At 37.1% G+C, this 16,601-nt stretch overlaps 1 long non-coding RNA gene across 1 annotated transcript; it reads left to right on the forward strand.

Annotated features, from left to right (window-relative positions):
* The first annotated feature begins 5,414 nt into the window (after nucleotides 1–5,414).
* Nucleotides 5,415–13,386, forward strand: LOC143072457 (uncharacterized). The gene is made up of 2 exons (XR_012977192.1): nucleotides 5,415–7,228; nucleotides 7,669–13,386. It is a non-coding gene; the product is annotated as an uncharacterized LOC143072457 (long non-coding RNA).
* The last annotated feature ends 3,215 nt before the right edge of the window (nucleotides 13,387–16,601 follow it).

The following is a 16,601-nucleotide window of genomic DNA, read 5'->3' on the forward strand; positions in this document are numbered from 1 at the left end:
ACACAAATACTTCTGTGGAATTTTATCTCATTCATCTTTGTGAAATTATGCTTTAATGAGTTATCTGTTAACTATTTTTTTTTCACAATCATAAAAATTACCATTTAACAATTGGGTTAAAACTAATTTATAAGGGTCTGGAGTGTGGGGGTGGGGGTCTGTTATTCTGTAAACATTTAATTTTCACCCCTTTTTATACGACCGCAAAAAATTTGCATTCGTATATTGCTATATATCACGTCGTCGTCGTCCGTAGACAGATTGGTTTCCGGACAATAACTTTAGTTTAAGTGAATGGATCTCTATGAAACTTAAACAAAAGGTTCAATACCACAAAAGGAAGGTTTGGATTGTTTTGGGGGGTAATGGTCTCAACCGTTCAGGAATTAGGGGCCAAAAAGGGGCCAAAACAAGCATTTTTCTAATTTCTGGACAATGACTTGTGAATAAAATTTTTGATTGCTATGAAATTGTACCACAAGGTTCAATACCACAAGGTTCAATACCACAAGTAGAAGGTTGAGATCGATTTTGGGGGTAATTGCCAAAACCGTTCAGGAATGAGGGGCCAAAAAGGGGCCCAAAACAAGCATTTTTCTAGTTTTCAGACTATAACATGTGTTAAAGTGTATGGATATCTCTTAAATTGTACCACATTTTACAAATATAAAATTTCTTAACAAATTTGGGGGCGGGGGGGGGGGGGGGTAAAAAAAAATGGGGGGCCAAACTTTTTTTTCTTCCAGATTTATGAAATTACCAGTTTTTTGGAAAAAAAATTGGGGGTAAAATATTTTTAGGGGTGGGGGGGGGGCAATTTTTTTTTTTTTTTTAAATTTAAGGATTATTCACAATTTATTTTGCTATTTCTTTGTCTATAGTCTAAAAACAGAGGATTGGACTTCTGCAGTCGTATCTAGCTGCGCTCGGCGAAAAAAAATAATCTATTTTTTGAAAGTGATTTTTTACGCATTATTCTCTTATTTTTTCCCATGTTTTTTTTAATCTTTAAAAAATAGTAAAAACATTCTTTAAAATGAATGAGAACAGCAAGGTTTTCTTTTGATTTTGTGTTGATGTGTATTCTGCATGATTTAAATGTTAAAGTTTCTTGAAGTAACATGTCCAAGTTTTCACCAGTTCTTTCCAGTGAATTTGACTACATGACGATAAATAACACATGCTATTAAACATATAATTTACACCACCCCACCCCACTCCCCCAAAAAATAAATTGTTAAGAAATTTTAATTTTGTAAAATATGGTACAATTTCAGAGATATCCATACACTTTAACACAAGTTATAGTCTGAAAACTAGAAAACTGCTTGTTTTGGGCCCCTTTTTGGTCCCTCATTCCTAAACGGTTTTGGCATTTACCCCCAAAATCAATCTCAACCTTCTACTTGTGGTATTGAACCTTGTGGCAATCAAAAATTGTATTCACAAGTTATTGTCCGGAAACTAGAAAAATGATTTTTTTTTTACCACAAAGAAAATGTTGGGTGTATTTAGGGGTAATTGTCTAAACCATTCAGAAATTAGGGGCCAAAAACAAGCCTTTTTCTAGCTTTCAGACAATAACTTGCAGTGTATGGATCTCTCTTAAATTGTACCACATTTTTCAACAAAAAAATTGTTACGGTTACGTTTCATCAAGATTGATCCATCTGTTTAGATGTTAGGTTTAAAAGACTTGTTGCCACATATTATATATTAAAACTAAGTAAGTTCAATAATCTCCATTGAAAAAAAACCAACCAGAAATATCCGAAGAGTTGTCCTTACAAGACATATTGACAAACAAACGGACGGACAGACAAAAGAACAAACCGATAGACGAACAGATGGATGAACGGAAATCCAGAAGGAACGATGGACGGACAAATGGATGGACGGACAGGGTGATTCATATATATACCCCTAATTCTTTTTCTGGTGTATAATTACAATCTAAATTCAGACCTGTATCAAAGTTGAAAACTGTTCAGGTTTTGACCTGTGGTCATATCAAGCTGTTCTAAGCGAAGCACATTTTTACTAATTAAAAAGATAAAGGTATATTATTTTGCATCAGAGGCCAATCCATAACTTTTTAACTCCCCTCTCCCCCAAGGTAATTATTTCAACTTAAAGGTCATTAAGAAGCAGAAACATATTGACGACTGAATACTGATGAATGGTGATAAAAACAATAAATTTCTTCAGTTTATTTGAAGGTCATATAATGTTGTATTCACTGTTGATAAGGAGTATTTAGTGCTTTCTTGACCTTTACATATGCATGCACTTTTTAAGTATGACATCATTCAAAAAACGAAAAGGGAATATTCTTGTGAAGGGAAACACAATCATTGCACAGAAGTAGAAAAAAAGACTTTTATATATTTGTATAAAATGAAATAACAATGGTTTTATTAAAGTCTAGTCGTTTATTTAGATTTAAGGAATATTTAATATCTTATCAAGAAATGAATTTTAATTAACCCAATGCAATACCCCAATCAAAAACAAGGTGTAAATTATTTCGAGTATTCTTGTTAATTACACCATAATGTCGTTAGTGTATTGATACCCTGCTATTATCATGCTTTCCCGTAAAATAAGGTAAAAATCCTGAAAAAAAACGTTTTACATTAATCATAATATCTTGTTTGTACATAAGATACACCTACTTGGGTTAACCCCCTCATGGTGTATCTATTATAATACATACACTATATAGTACCTGCCGCGAGACGGGAGGGTGTAATTTTACTGGTTGTCGCTTGTTGCTGTTCCTCATATTTGTTTTTCGTTTAAAGTTTTTTAAATAAATCTGGCCTTTGGTTTGTCCTGTAGGAATTGTTTTACACTTATTTTGGGGCCATTTATTGCTTACTACAAGTCTTTGCAGTGTGAAGCTCCATGTTGAAGGCTGTGACATATGATTATAACCTATAATTGCTTATATTTACTTCTATACATGTATGTATAGGTCTTGGACGGAGGGTTGTCTTATTGGCAATCATACCATATCTTCATGTGTTTATATGTATAAAAATGTTAGGTAGATATTTCTGTTAATTTTGCATATGCTGACTTCACAGGGTCTGATAGTGTTAATGAACCAAATGTGCAATCATGCACTATTATTTGAATATATAATATTTGAAATTTATGTACGTTCAGCCACACATTTTACACCCACCATGGCAGACATGTTTATTCACCTTTCAGGAACAAATTAACAACACTTAAAAAGGACATTGACAGGAACATATCTGCAAAGTTTGGTGAAATTATATTTAGTGGTTCTCAAAACAAATATCAAATCATGAAAACTTAAGGAATGACACAGACGACAGACTTCAAGTGATGACAATAGCTCACAGTGTAAAAGTCTAATAATAAGAAAAAAACTTACCTTTCATTTCTCGTTCTGGTAAACCCCTAAGGGCTTCTGCATAAGTTTTCTTTAAAAAAAATTTCTTCGACATGTTGCTTTGCTGAACCAGTATCTAGCAGTGGCTTATTTATTGTCCAACATTGGAACCATTCCCATAACCTCAGTTTATTATATTTTTAAGATGTAAAGTGACACTATTAACCTCTGTACTGTTTCAAAATTGTTTAATTGCTGACATTGTGATAAAAAGTTTACTGATAAAAATGCAATTTTATTACCTTTTCCACATACACTTTCAACAAATTGTCAGTATATTTTTTTATTTTTGAAAGGGACCTATGGTTTGTTAATTTGATATGCTACATTTCATGAGTGTTACAAGGTTGTGTCTTAAATATTGAAAAACATAAAACATTTTTTTTTTAATTCTGATAACAACAATTAAATGTATACATATTATGTCATTAAGATAAATATGATTCTTCAATTCAAAATAACTGAAATAATTGATAGATATTCATCAATGCAAGTTTTTATCTTGCAAGATCTGTCACCAAATAAGCAATTTTATATAATTTTTTCAAATGAACCATAGAGAATTTAAAATTATTTTTTTTGCATAAGACTGTGTCCTCTTTATGCCATTGTATTAGAATAACTGAAATTTGTAAAAACATTAATATCAATGATTAATGCATTAACAAGTTTCATGTATTTCCATAATATACATTTTTTTAGCTTTAATTAATTATTATATAATTTTCAGTTATTTTGTATCTCGTATCTCGTATCTCGTATCTTGTATCACTGTATCTCGTATCTCTGTATTGCCTTTTACACCTTCCCGATAACTTTATAGGAAATGTAATTAAACATATGCAAGATTTTATGTCTTGGCAAGAAAATGAAAAAAATAAATATCTTCTTTGCCCATCAACCTCAAAAGAAGTAGAAAGCTTAGGGTCCTATTTTAAACAGGCATTAGAACTTAGGACAGGGGACTCTTAATTTATTTATAAAATATATTTATATATCATATAGATAGATTGTGTTGCTTTTTTACTTTTTTTTGTTTTTATGGTTTTGTTTGTTAAATGTATTTTGTGTATTATTTGTCACAAACTTATTGTTCAGAGTTTACATGACAATAAATATTTGAATAAACTTTTACATACATTAACTTTAATGTATATCAAGACTATACATACTCAATTTCAGACCAAGCAGACAATAAATGCACCAGCAAATGCATATCTTGCACCCCTACCTTCACACCAAAATTTTATCATTTTTATACGACGCACCCTGCCAGAAAAAAAAGCAACATTAGACATACACAAAGGGAACCATTAGACATACACAAAGGGAACCATTAGACATACACAAAGGCCTTAACAGAAAACATACCGTTAAATGTGCCCTAGGCCACACGACCTAAAGGGAAAAAAAAAGGAACCATTAGACATACACAAAGGCCTAAACAGAATACATACCTGGAATTCCTCAATCTGCGTCGCGACCTGCTAGAAAAAAAGGAAAGACAACATTAGACATACACAAAGGTCTTAACAAAAAACATACCTGGAATTCCTCAATCTGCGTCGCGCCCTGCCAGAAAAAAAGAAAAGACAACATTAGACATACACAAAGGTCTTAACAGAAAACATACCTGAAAATCCTCAATCTGCGTCGCGCCCTGCAAAAAAAAAAAAAAGGCCACACGACCTAAAGGAAAAAACAAGAACCATTAGACAAACACAAATGTCTTAACAGAAAACATACCTGGAATTCCTCAATCTGCGTCGCGACCTGCTAGAAAAAAAGAAAAGGCGACATTAGACATACACAAAGGTCTTAACAGAAAACATACCTGGAATTCCTCTATCTGCATCGCGACCTGCTAGAAAAAAAGAAAAGGCGACATTAGACATACACAAAGGTCTTAACAGAAAACATACCTGGAATTCCTCAATCTGCGTCGCGACCTGCTAGAAAAAAAGAAGAGGCGACATTAGACATTCACAAAGGTCTTAACAGAAAACATACCTGGAATTCCTCAATCTGCGTCGCGACCTGCTAGAAAAAAAGAAAAGGCGACATTAGACATACACAAAGGTCTTAACAGAAAACATACCTGGAATTCCTCTATCTGCATCGCGACCTGCTAGAAAAAAAGAAAAGGCGACATTAGACATACACAAAGGTCTTAACAGAAAACATACCTGGAATTCCTCAATCTGCGTCGCGACCTGCTAGAAAAAAAGAAAAGACAACATTAGACATACACAAAGGTCTTAACAGAAAACATACCTGGAATTCCTCAATCTGCGTCGGGCCCTGCCAGAAAAAAAGAAAAGACAACATTAGACATACACAAAGGTCTTAACAGAAAACATACCTGGAATTCCTCAATCTGCGTCGCGACCTGCTAGAAAAAAAGAAAAGGCGACATTAGACATACACAAAGGTCTTAACAGAAAACATACCTGGAATTCCTCTATCTGCATCGCGACCTGCTAGAAAAAAAGAAAAGGCGACATTAGACATACACAAAGGTCTTAACAGAAAACATACCTGGAATTCCTCAATCTGCGTCGCGACCTGCTAGAAAAAAAGAAGAGGCGACATTAGACATACACAAAGGTCTTAACAGAAAACATACCTGGAATTCCTCAATCTGCGTCGCGACCTGCTAGAAAAAAAGAAAAGACAACATTAGACATACACAAAGGTCTTAACAGAAAACATACCTGGAATTCCTCAATCTGTGTCGCGCCCTGCCAGAAAAAAAGAAAAGACAACATTAGACATACACAAAGGTCTTAACAGAAAACATACCTGGAATTCCTCAATCTGCGTCGCGCCCTGCCAGAAAAAAAGAAAAGACAACATTAGACATACACAAAGGTCTTAACAGAAAACATACCTGGAATTCCTCAATCTGCGTCGCGCCCTGCCAGAAAAAAAGAACAGACAACATTAGACATACACAAAGGTCTTAACAGAAAACATACCTGGAATTCCTCAATCTGGGTCGCGACCTGCTAGAAAAAAAGAAAAGGCGACATTAGACATACACAAAGGTCTTAACAGAAAACATACCTGAAAATCCTCAATCTGCGTCGCGCCCTGCAAAAAAAAAAAAAAAGGCCACACGACCTAAAGGAAAAAAAAAGAACCATTACACATACACAAAGGTCTTAACAGAAAACATACCTGGAATTCCTCAATCTGCGTCGCGATCTGCTAGAAAAAAAGAAAAGGCGACATTAGACATACACAAAGGTCTTAACAGAAAACATACCTGAAAATCCTCAATCTGCGTCGCGCCCTGCAAAAAAAAAAAAAAAGGCCACACGTTCTAAAGGAAAAAAAAAAGAACCATTAGACATACACAAAGGTCTTAACAGAAAACATACCTGGAATTCCTCAATCTGCGTCGCGACCTGCTAGAAAAAAAGAAAAGACAACATTAGACATACACAAAGGTCTTAACAGAAAACATACCTGGAATTCCTCAATCTGCGTCGGGCCCTGCCAGAAAAAAAGAAAAGACAACATTAGACATACACAAAGGTCTTAACAGAAAACATACCTGGAATTCCTCAATCTGCGTCGCGCCCTGCCAGAAAAAAAGAAAAGACAACATTAGACATACACAAAGGTCTTAACAGAAAACATACCTGGAATTCCTCAATCTGCGTCGCGCCCTGCCAGAAAAAAAGAAAAGACAACATTAGACATACACAAAGGTCTTAACAAAAAACATACATGGAATTCCTCAATCTGCGTCGCGACCTGCTAGAAAAAAAGAAAACACAACATTAGACATACACAAAGGTCTTAACAGAAAACATACCTGGAATTCCTCAATCTGCGTCGCGACCTGCTAGAAAAAAGAAAAGACAACATTAGACATACACAAAGGTCTTAACAGAAAACATACCTGGAATTCCTCAATCTGCGTCGGGCCCTGCCAGAAAAAAAAGAAAAGACAACATTAGACATACACAAAGGTCTTAACAGAAAACATACCTGGAATTCCTCAATCTGCGTCGCGACCTGCTAGAAAAAAAGAAAAGACAACATTAGACATACACAAAGGTCTTAACAGAAAACATACCTGGAATTCCTCAATCTGCGTCGCGCCCTGCCAGAAAAAAAGAAAAGACAACATTAGACATACACAAAGGTCTTAACAGAAAACATACCTGGAATTCCTCAATCTGCGTCGCGCCCTGCCAGAAAAAAAGAAAAGACAACATTAGACATACACAAAGGTCTTAACAGAAAACATACCTGGAATTCCTCAATCTGCGTCGCGACCTGCTAGAAAAAAAGAAAACACAACATTAGACATACACAAAGGTCTTAACAGAAAACATACCTGGAATTCCTCAATCTGCGTCGCGACCTGCTAGAAAAAAAGAAAAGGCGACATTAGACATACACAAAGGTCTTAACAGAAAACATACCTGGAATTCCTCAATCTGCGTCGCGACCTGCTAGAAAAAAAGAAGAGGCGACATTAGACATTCACAAAGGTCTTAACAGAAAACATACCTGGAATTCCTCAATCTGCATCGCGACCTCCTAGAAAAAAAGAAAAGGCGACATTAGACATACACAAAGGTCTTAACAGAAAACATACCTGGAATTCCTCTATCTGCATCGCGATCTGCTAGAAAAAAAGAAAAGGCGACATTAGACATACACAAAGGTCTTAACAGAAAACATACCTGGAATTCCTCAATCTGCGTCGCGACCTGCTAGAAAAAAAGAAAAGGCGACATGAAACATACACAAAGGTTTTAACAGAAAACATACCTGGAATTCCTCAATCTGCGTCGCGACCTGCTAGAAAAAAGAAAAGGCGACATTAGACATACACAAAGGTCTTAACAGAAAACATACCTGAAAATCCTCAATCTGCGTCGCGCCCTGCAAAAAAAAAAAAAAAAAGGCCACACGACCTAAAGGAAAAAAAAAGAATCATTAGACATACACAAAGGTCTTAACAGAAAACATACCTGGAATTCCTCAATCTGTGTCGCCACCTGCTAGAAAAAAAGAAAAGGCGACATTAGACATACACAAAGGTCTTAACAGAAAACATACCTGGAATTCCTCTATCTGCATCGCGACCTGCTAGAAAAAAAGAAAAGGCGACATTAGACATACACAAAGGTCTTAACAGAAAACATACCTGGAGTTCCTCAATCTGCGTCGCGACCTGCTAGAAAAAAAGAAAAGGCGACATTAGACATACACAAAGGTTTTAACAGAAAACATACCTGGAATTCCTCAATCTGCGTCGCGACCTGCTAGAAAAAAAGAAAAGGCGACATTAGACATACACAAAGGTCTTAACAGAAAACATACCTGAAAATCCTCAATCTGCGTCGCGCCCTGCAAAAAAAACAAAAAAAAGGCCACACGACCTAAAGGAAAAAAAAAAGAATCATTAGACATACACAAAGGTCTTAACAGAAAACATACCTGGAATTCCTCAATCTGTGTCGCCACCTGCTAGAAAAAAAGAAAAGGCGACATTAGACATACACAAAGGTCTTAACAGAAAACATACCTGAAAATCCTCAATCTGCGTCGCGCCCTGCAAAAAAAACAAAAAAAAGGCCACACGACCTAAAGGAAAAAAAAAAGAATCATTAGACATACACAAAGGTCTTAACAGAAAACATACCTGGAATTCCTCAATCTGTGTCGCCACCTGCTAGAAAAAAAGAAAAGGCGACATTAGACATACACAAAGGTCTTAACAGAAAACATACCTGGAATACCTCAATCTGCGTCGCGACCTGCTAGAAAAAAAGAAAAGACAACATTAGACATACACAAAGGTCTTAACAGAAAACATACCTGGAATTCCTCAATCTGCATCGTGACCTGCTAGAAAAAAAGAAAAGACAACATTAGACATACACAAAGGTCTTAACAGAAAACATACCTGGAATTCCTCAATCTGCATCGCGACCTGCTAGAAAAAAAGAAAAGACAACATTAGACATACACAAAGGTCTTAACAGAAAACATACCTGGAATTCCTCAATCTGCGTCGCGACCTGCCAGAAAAAAAGAAAAGGCGACATTAGACATACACAAAGGTCTTAACAGAAAACATACCTGGAATTCCTAAATCTGCGTCGCGACCTGCTAGAAAAAAAGAAAAGGCGACATTAGACATTCACAAAGGTCTTAACAGAAAACATACCTGGAATTCCTCAATCTGCGTCGCGACCTGCTAGAAAAAAAGAAAAGGCGTCATTAGACATACACAAAGGTCTTAACAGAAAACATACCTGAAAATCCTCAATCTGCGTCGCGCCCTGCAAAAAAAAAAAAAAAGGCCACACGACCTAAAGAAAAAAAAAAAGAACCATTAGACATACACAAAGGTCTTAACAGAAAACATACCTGGAATTCCTCAATCTGCGTCGCGACCTGCTAGAAAAAAAGAAAAGACAACATTAGACATACACAAAGGTCTTAACAGAAAACATACCTGGAATTCCTCAATCTGCGTCGCGACCTGCTAGAAAAAAAGAAAACACAACATTAGACATACACAAAGGTCTTAACAGAAAACATACCTGGAATTCCTCAATCTGCGTCGCGACCTGCTAGAAAAAAAGAAAAGGCGACATTAGACATACACAAAGGTCTTAACAGAAAACATACCTGGAATTCCTCAATCTGCATCGCGACCTGCTAGAAAAAAAGAAAAGACAACATTAGACATACACAAAGGTCTTAACAGAAAACATACCTGGAATTCCTCAATCTGCGTCGCGACCTGCCAGAAAAAAAGAAAAGGCGACATTAGACATACACAAAGGTCTTAACAGAAAACATACCTGGAATTCCTAAATCTGCGTCGCGACCTGCTAGAAAAAAAGAAAAGGCGACATTAGACATTCACAAAGGTCTTAACAGAAAACATACCTGGAATTCCTCAATCTGCGTCGCGACCTGCTAGAAAAAAAGAAAAGGCGTCATTAGACATACACAAAGGTCTTAACAGAAAACATACCTGAAAATCCTCAATCTGCGTCGCGCCCTGCAAAAAAAAAAAAAAAGGCCACACGACCTAAAGGAAAAAAAAAGAATCATTAGACATACACAAAGGTCTTAACAGAAAACATACCTGGAATTCCTCAATCTGTGTCGCCACCTGCTAGAAAAAAAGAAAAGGCGACATTAGACATACACAAAGGTCTTAACAGAAAACATACCTGGAATTCCTCTATCTGCATCGCGACCTGCTAGAAAAAAAGAAAAGGCGACATTAGACATACACAAAGGTCTTAACAGAAAACATACCTGGAGTTCCTCAATCTGCGTCGCGACCTGCTAGAAAAAAAGAAAAGGCGACATTAGACATACACAAAGGTTTTAACAGAAAACATACCTGGAATTCCTCAATCTGCGTCGCGACCTGCTAGAAAAAAAGAAAAGGCGACATTAGACATACACAAAGGTCTTAACAGAAAACATACCTGAAAATCCTCAATCTGCGTCGCGCCCTGCAAAAAAAACAAAAAAAAGGCCACACGACCTAAAGGAAAAAAAAAAGAATCATTAGACATACACAAAGGTCTTAACAGAAAACATACCTGGAATTCCTCAATCTGTGTCGCCACCTGCTAGAAAAAAAGAAAAGGCGACATTAGACATACACAAAGGTCTTAACAGAAAACATACCTGAAAATCCTCAATCTGCGTCGCGCCCTGCAAAAAAAACAAAAAAAAGGCCACACGACCTAAAGGAAAAAAAAAAGAATCATTAGACATACACAAAGGTCTTAACAGAAAACATACCTGGAATTCCTCAATCTGTGTCGCCACCTGCTAGAAAAAAAGAAAAGGCGACATTAGACATACACAAAGGTCTTAACAGAAAACATACCTGGAATACCTCAATCTGCGTCGCGACCTGCTAGAAAAAAAGAAAAGACAACATTAGACATACACAAAGGTCTTAACAGAAAACATACCTGGAATTCCTCAATCTGCATCGTGACCTGCTAGAAAAAAAGAAAAGACAACATTAGACATACACAAAGGTCTTAACAGAAAACATACCTGGAATTCCTCAATCTGCATCGCGACCTGCTAGAAAAAAAGAAAAGACAACATTAGACATACACAAAGGTCTTAACAGAAAACATACCTGGAATTCCTCAATCTGCGTCGCGACCTGCCAGAAAAAAAGAAAAGGCGACATTAGACATACACAAAGGTCTTAACAGAAAACATACCTGGAATTCCTAAATCTGCGTCGCGACCTGCTAGAAAAAAAGAAAAGGCGACATTAGACATTCACAAAGGTCTTAACAGAAAACATACCTGGAATTCCTCAATCTGCGTCGCGACCTGCTAGAAAAAAAGAAAAGGCGTCATTAGACATACACAAAGGTCTTAACAGAAAACATACCTGAAAATCCTCAATCTGCGTCGCGCCCTGCAAAAAAAAAAAAAAAGGCCACACGACCTAAAGAAAAAAAAAAGAACCATTAGACATACACAAAGGTCTTAACAGAAAACATACCTGGAATTCCTCAATCTGCGTCGCGACCTGCTAGAAAAAAAGAAAAGACAACATTAGACATACACAAAGGTCTTAACAGAAAACATACCTGGAATTCCTCAATCTGCGTCGCGACCTGCTAGAAAAAAAGAAAACACAACATTAGACATACACAAAGGTCTTAACAGAAAACATACCTGGAATTCCTCAATCTGCGTCGCGACCTGCTAGAAAAAAAGAAAAGGCGACATTAGACATACACAAAGGTCTTAACAGAAAACATACCTGGAATTCCTCAATCTGCGTCGCGACCTGCTAGAAAAAAAGAAGAGGCGACATTAGACATTCACAAAGGTCTTAACAGAAAACATACCTGGAATTCCTCAATCTGCATCGCGACCTCCTAGAAAAAAAGAAAAGGCGACATTAGACATACACAAAGGTCTTAACAGAAAACATACCTGGAATTCCTCTATCTGCATCGCGATCTGCTAGAAAAAAAGAAAAGGCGACATTAGACATACACAAAGGTCTTAACAGAAAACATACCTGGAATTCCTCAATCTGCGTCGCGACCTGCTAGAAAAAAAGAAAAGGCGACATTAGACATACACAAAGGTTTTAACAGAAAACATACCTGGAATTCCTCAATCTGCGTCGCGACCTGCTAGAAAAAAAGAAAAGGCGACATTAGACATACACAAAGGTCTTAACAGAAAACATACCTGAAAATCCTCAATCTGCGTCGCGCCCTGCAAAAAAAAAAAAAAAAGGCCACACGACCTAAAGGAAAAAAAAAGAATCATTAGACATACACAAAGGTCTTAACAGAAAACATACCTGGAATTCCTCAATCTGTGTCGCCACCTGCTAGAAAAAAAGAAAAGGCGACATTAGACATACACAAAGGTCTTAACAGAAAACATACCTGGAATTCCTCTATCTGCATCGCGACCTGCCAGAAAAAAAGAAAAGGCGACATTAGACATACACAAAGGTCTTAACAGAAAACATACCTGGAATTCCTCAATCTGCGTCGCGACCTGCTAGAAAAAAAGAAAAGGCGACATTAGACATACACAAAGGTTTTAACAGAAAACATACCTGGAATTCCTCAATCTGCGTCGCGACCTGCTAGAAAAAAAGAAAAGGCGACATTAGACATACACAAAGGTCTTAACAGAAAACATACCTGAAAATCCTCAATCTGCGTCGCGCCCTGCAAAAAAAACAAAAAAAAGGCCACACGACCTAAAGGAAAAAAAAAAGAATCATTAGACATACACAAAGGTCTTAACAGAAAACATACCTGGAATTCCTCAATCTGTGTCGCCACCTGCTAGAAAAAAAGAAAAGGCGACATTAGACATACACAAAGGTCTTAACAGAAAACATACCTGGAATACCTCAATCTGCGTCGCGACCTGCTAGAAAAAAAGAAAAGACAACATTAGACATACACAAAGGTCTTAACAGAAAACATACCTGGAATTCCTCAATCTGCATCGTGACCTGCTAGAAAAAAAGAAAAGACAACATTAGACATACACAAAGGTCTTAACAGAAAACATACCTGGAATTCCTCAATCTGCATCGCGACCTGCTAGAAAAAAAGAAAAGACAACATTAGACATACACAAAGGTCTTAACAGAAAACATACCTGGAATTCCTCAATCTGCGTCGCGACCTGCCAGAAAAAAAGAAAAGGCGACATTAGACATACACAAAGGTCTTAACAGAAAACATACCTGGAATTCCTAAATCTGCGTCGCGACCTGCTAGAAAAAAAGAAAAGGCGACATTAGACATTCACAAAGGTCTTAACAGAAAACATACCTGGAATTCCTCAATCTGCGTCGCGACCTGCTAGAAAAAAAGAAAAGGCGTCATTAGACATACACAAAGGTCTTAACAGAAAACATACCTGAAAATCCTCAATCTGCGTCGCGCCCTGCAAAAAAAAAAAAAAAAGGCCACACGACCTAAAGGAAAAAAAAAGAATCATTAGACATACACAAAGGTCTTAACAGAAAACATACCTGGAATTCCTCAATCTGTGTCGCCACCTGCTAGAAAAAAAGAAAAGGCGACATTAGACATACACAAAGGTCTTAACAGAAAACATACCTGGAATTCCTCTATCTGCATCGCGACCTGCCAGAAAAAAAGAAAAGGCGACATTAGACATACACAAAGGTCTTAACAGAAAACATACCTGGAATTCCTCAATCTGCGTCGCGACCTGCTAGAAAAAAAGAAAAGGCGACATTAGACATACACAAAGGTTTTAACAGAAAACATACCTGGAATTCCTCAATCTGCGTCGCGACCTGCTAGAAAAAAAGAAAAGGCGACATTAGACATACACAAAGGTCTTAACAGAAAACATACCTGAAAATCCTCAATCTGCGTCGCGCCCTGCAAAAAAAACAAAAAAAAGGCCACACGACCTAAAGGAAAAAAAAAAGAATCATTAGACATACACAAAGGTCTTAACAGAAAACATACCTGGAATTCCTCAATCTGTGTCGCCACCTGCTAGAAAAAAAGAAAAGGCGACATTAGACATACACAAAGGTCTTAACAGAAAACATACCTGAAAATCCTCAATCTGCGTCGCGCCCTGCAAAAAAAACAAAAAAAAGGCCACACGACCTAAAGGAAAAAAAAAAGAATCATTAGACATACACAAAGGTCTTAACAGAAAACATACCTGGAATTCTTCAATCTGTGTCGCCACCTGCTAGAAAAAAAGAAAAGGCGACATTAGACATACACAAAGGTCTTAACAGAAAACATACCTGGAATACCTCAATCTGCGTCGCGACCTGCTAGAAAAAAAGAAAAGACAACATTAGACATACACAAAGGTCTTAACAGAAAACATACCTGGAATTCCTCAATCTGCATCGTGACCTGCTAGAAAAAAAGAAAAGACAACATTAGACATACACAAAGGTCTTAACAGAAAACATACCTGGAATTCCTCAATCTGCATCGCGACCTGCTAGAAAAAAAGAAAAGACAACATTAGACATACACAAAGGTCTTAACAGAAAACATACCTGGAATTCCTCAATCTGCGTCGCGACCTGCCAGAAAAAAAGAAAAGGTGACATTAGACATACACAAAGGTCTTAACAGAAAACATACCTGGAATTCCTAAATCTGCGTCGCGACCTGCTAGAAAAAAAGAAAAGGCGACATTAGACATTCACAAAGGTCTTAACAGAAAACATACCTGGAATTCCTCAATCTGCGTCGCGACCTGCTAGAAAAAAAGAAAAGGCGTCATTAGACATACACAAAGGTCTTAACAGAAAACATACCTGAAAATCCTCAATCTGCGTCGCGCCCTGCAAAAAAAAAAAAAAAGGCCACACGACCTAAAGGAAAAAAAAAAGAACCATTAGACATACACAAAGGTCTTAACAGAAAACATACCTGGAATTCCTCAATCTGCGTCGCGACCTGCTAGAAAAAAAGAAAAGACAACATTAGACATACACAAAGGTCTTAACAGAAAACATACCTGGAATTCTCCAATCTGCGTCGGGCCCTGCCAGAAAAAAAGAAAAGACAACATTAGACATACACAAAGGTCTTAACAGAAAACATACCTGGAATTCCTCAATCTGCGTCGCGCCCTGCCAGAAAAAAAGAAAAGACAACATTAGACATACACAAAGGTCTTAACAGAAAACATACCTGGAATTCCTCAATCTGCGTCGCGCCCTGCCAGAAAAAAAGAAAAGACAAGATTAGACATACACAAAGGTCTTAACAGAAAACATACCTGGAATTCCTCAATCTGCGTCGCGCCCTGCCAGAAAAAAAGAAAAGACAACATTAGACATACACAAAGGTCTTAACAAAAAACATACCTGGAATTCCTCAATCTGCGTCGCGCCCTGCCAGAAAAAAAGAAAAGACAACATTAGACATACACAAAGGTCTTAACAGAAAACATACCTGGAATTCCTCAATCTGCGTCGCGCCCTGCCAGAAAAAAAGAAAAGACAACATTAGACATACACAAAGGTCTTAACAGAAAACATACCTGGAATTCCTCAATCTGCGTCGCGCCCTGCCAGAAAAAAAGAAAAGACAACATTAGACATACACAAAGGTCTTAACAAAAAACATACCTGGAATTCCTCAATCTGCGTCGCGACCTGCTAGAAAAAAAGAAAAGACAACATTAGACATACACAAAGGTCTTAACAGAAAACATACCTGGAATTCCTCAATCTGCATCGCGACCTGCTAGAAAAAAAGAAAAGACAACATTAGACATACACAAAGGTCTTAACAGAAAACATACCTGGAATTCCTCAATCTGCGTCGCGCCTTGCCAGAAAAAAAGAAAAGACAACATTAGACATACACAAAGGTCTTAACAGAAAACATACCTGGAATTCCTCAATCTGCGTTGCGACCTGCTAGAAAAAAAGAAAACACAACATTAGACATACACAAAGGTCTTAACAGAAAACATACCTGGAATTCCTCAATCTGCGTCGCGACCTGCTAGAAAAAAAGAAAAGGCGACATTAGACATACACAAAGGTCTTAACAGAAAACATACCTGGAATTCCTCAATCTGCGTCGCGACCTGCTAGAAAAAAAGAATAGGCGACATTAGACATACACAAAGGTCTTAA

The sequence above is a fragment of the Mytilus galloprovincialis genome, chromosome 4, assembly GCF_965363235.1.
Source record: "Mytilus galloprovincialis chromosome 4, xbMytGall1.hap1.1, whole genome shotgun sequence".
Lineage (NCBI taxonomy): Eukaryota > Metazoa > Mollusca > Bivalvia > Mytilida > Mytilidae > Mytilus > Mytilus galloprovincialis.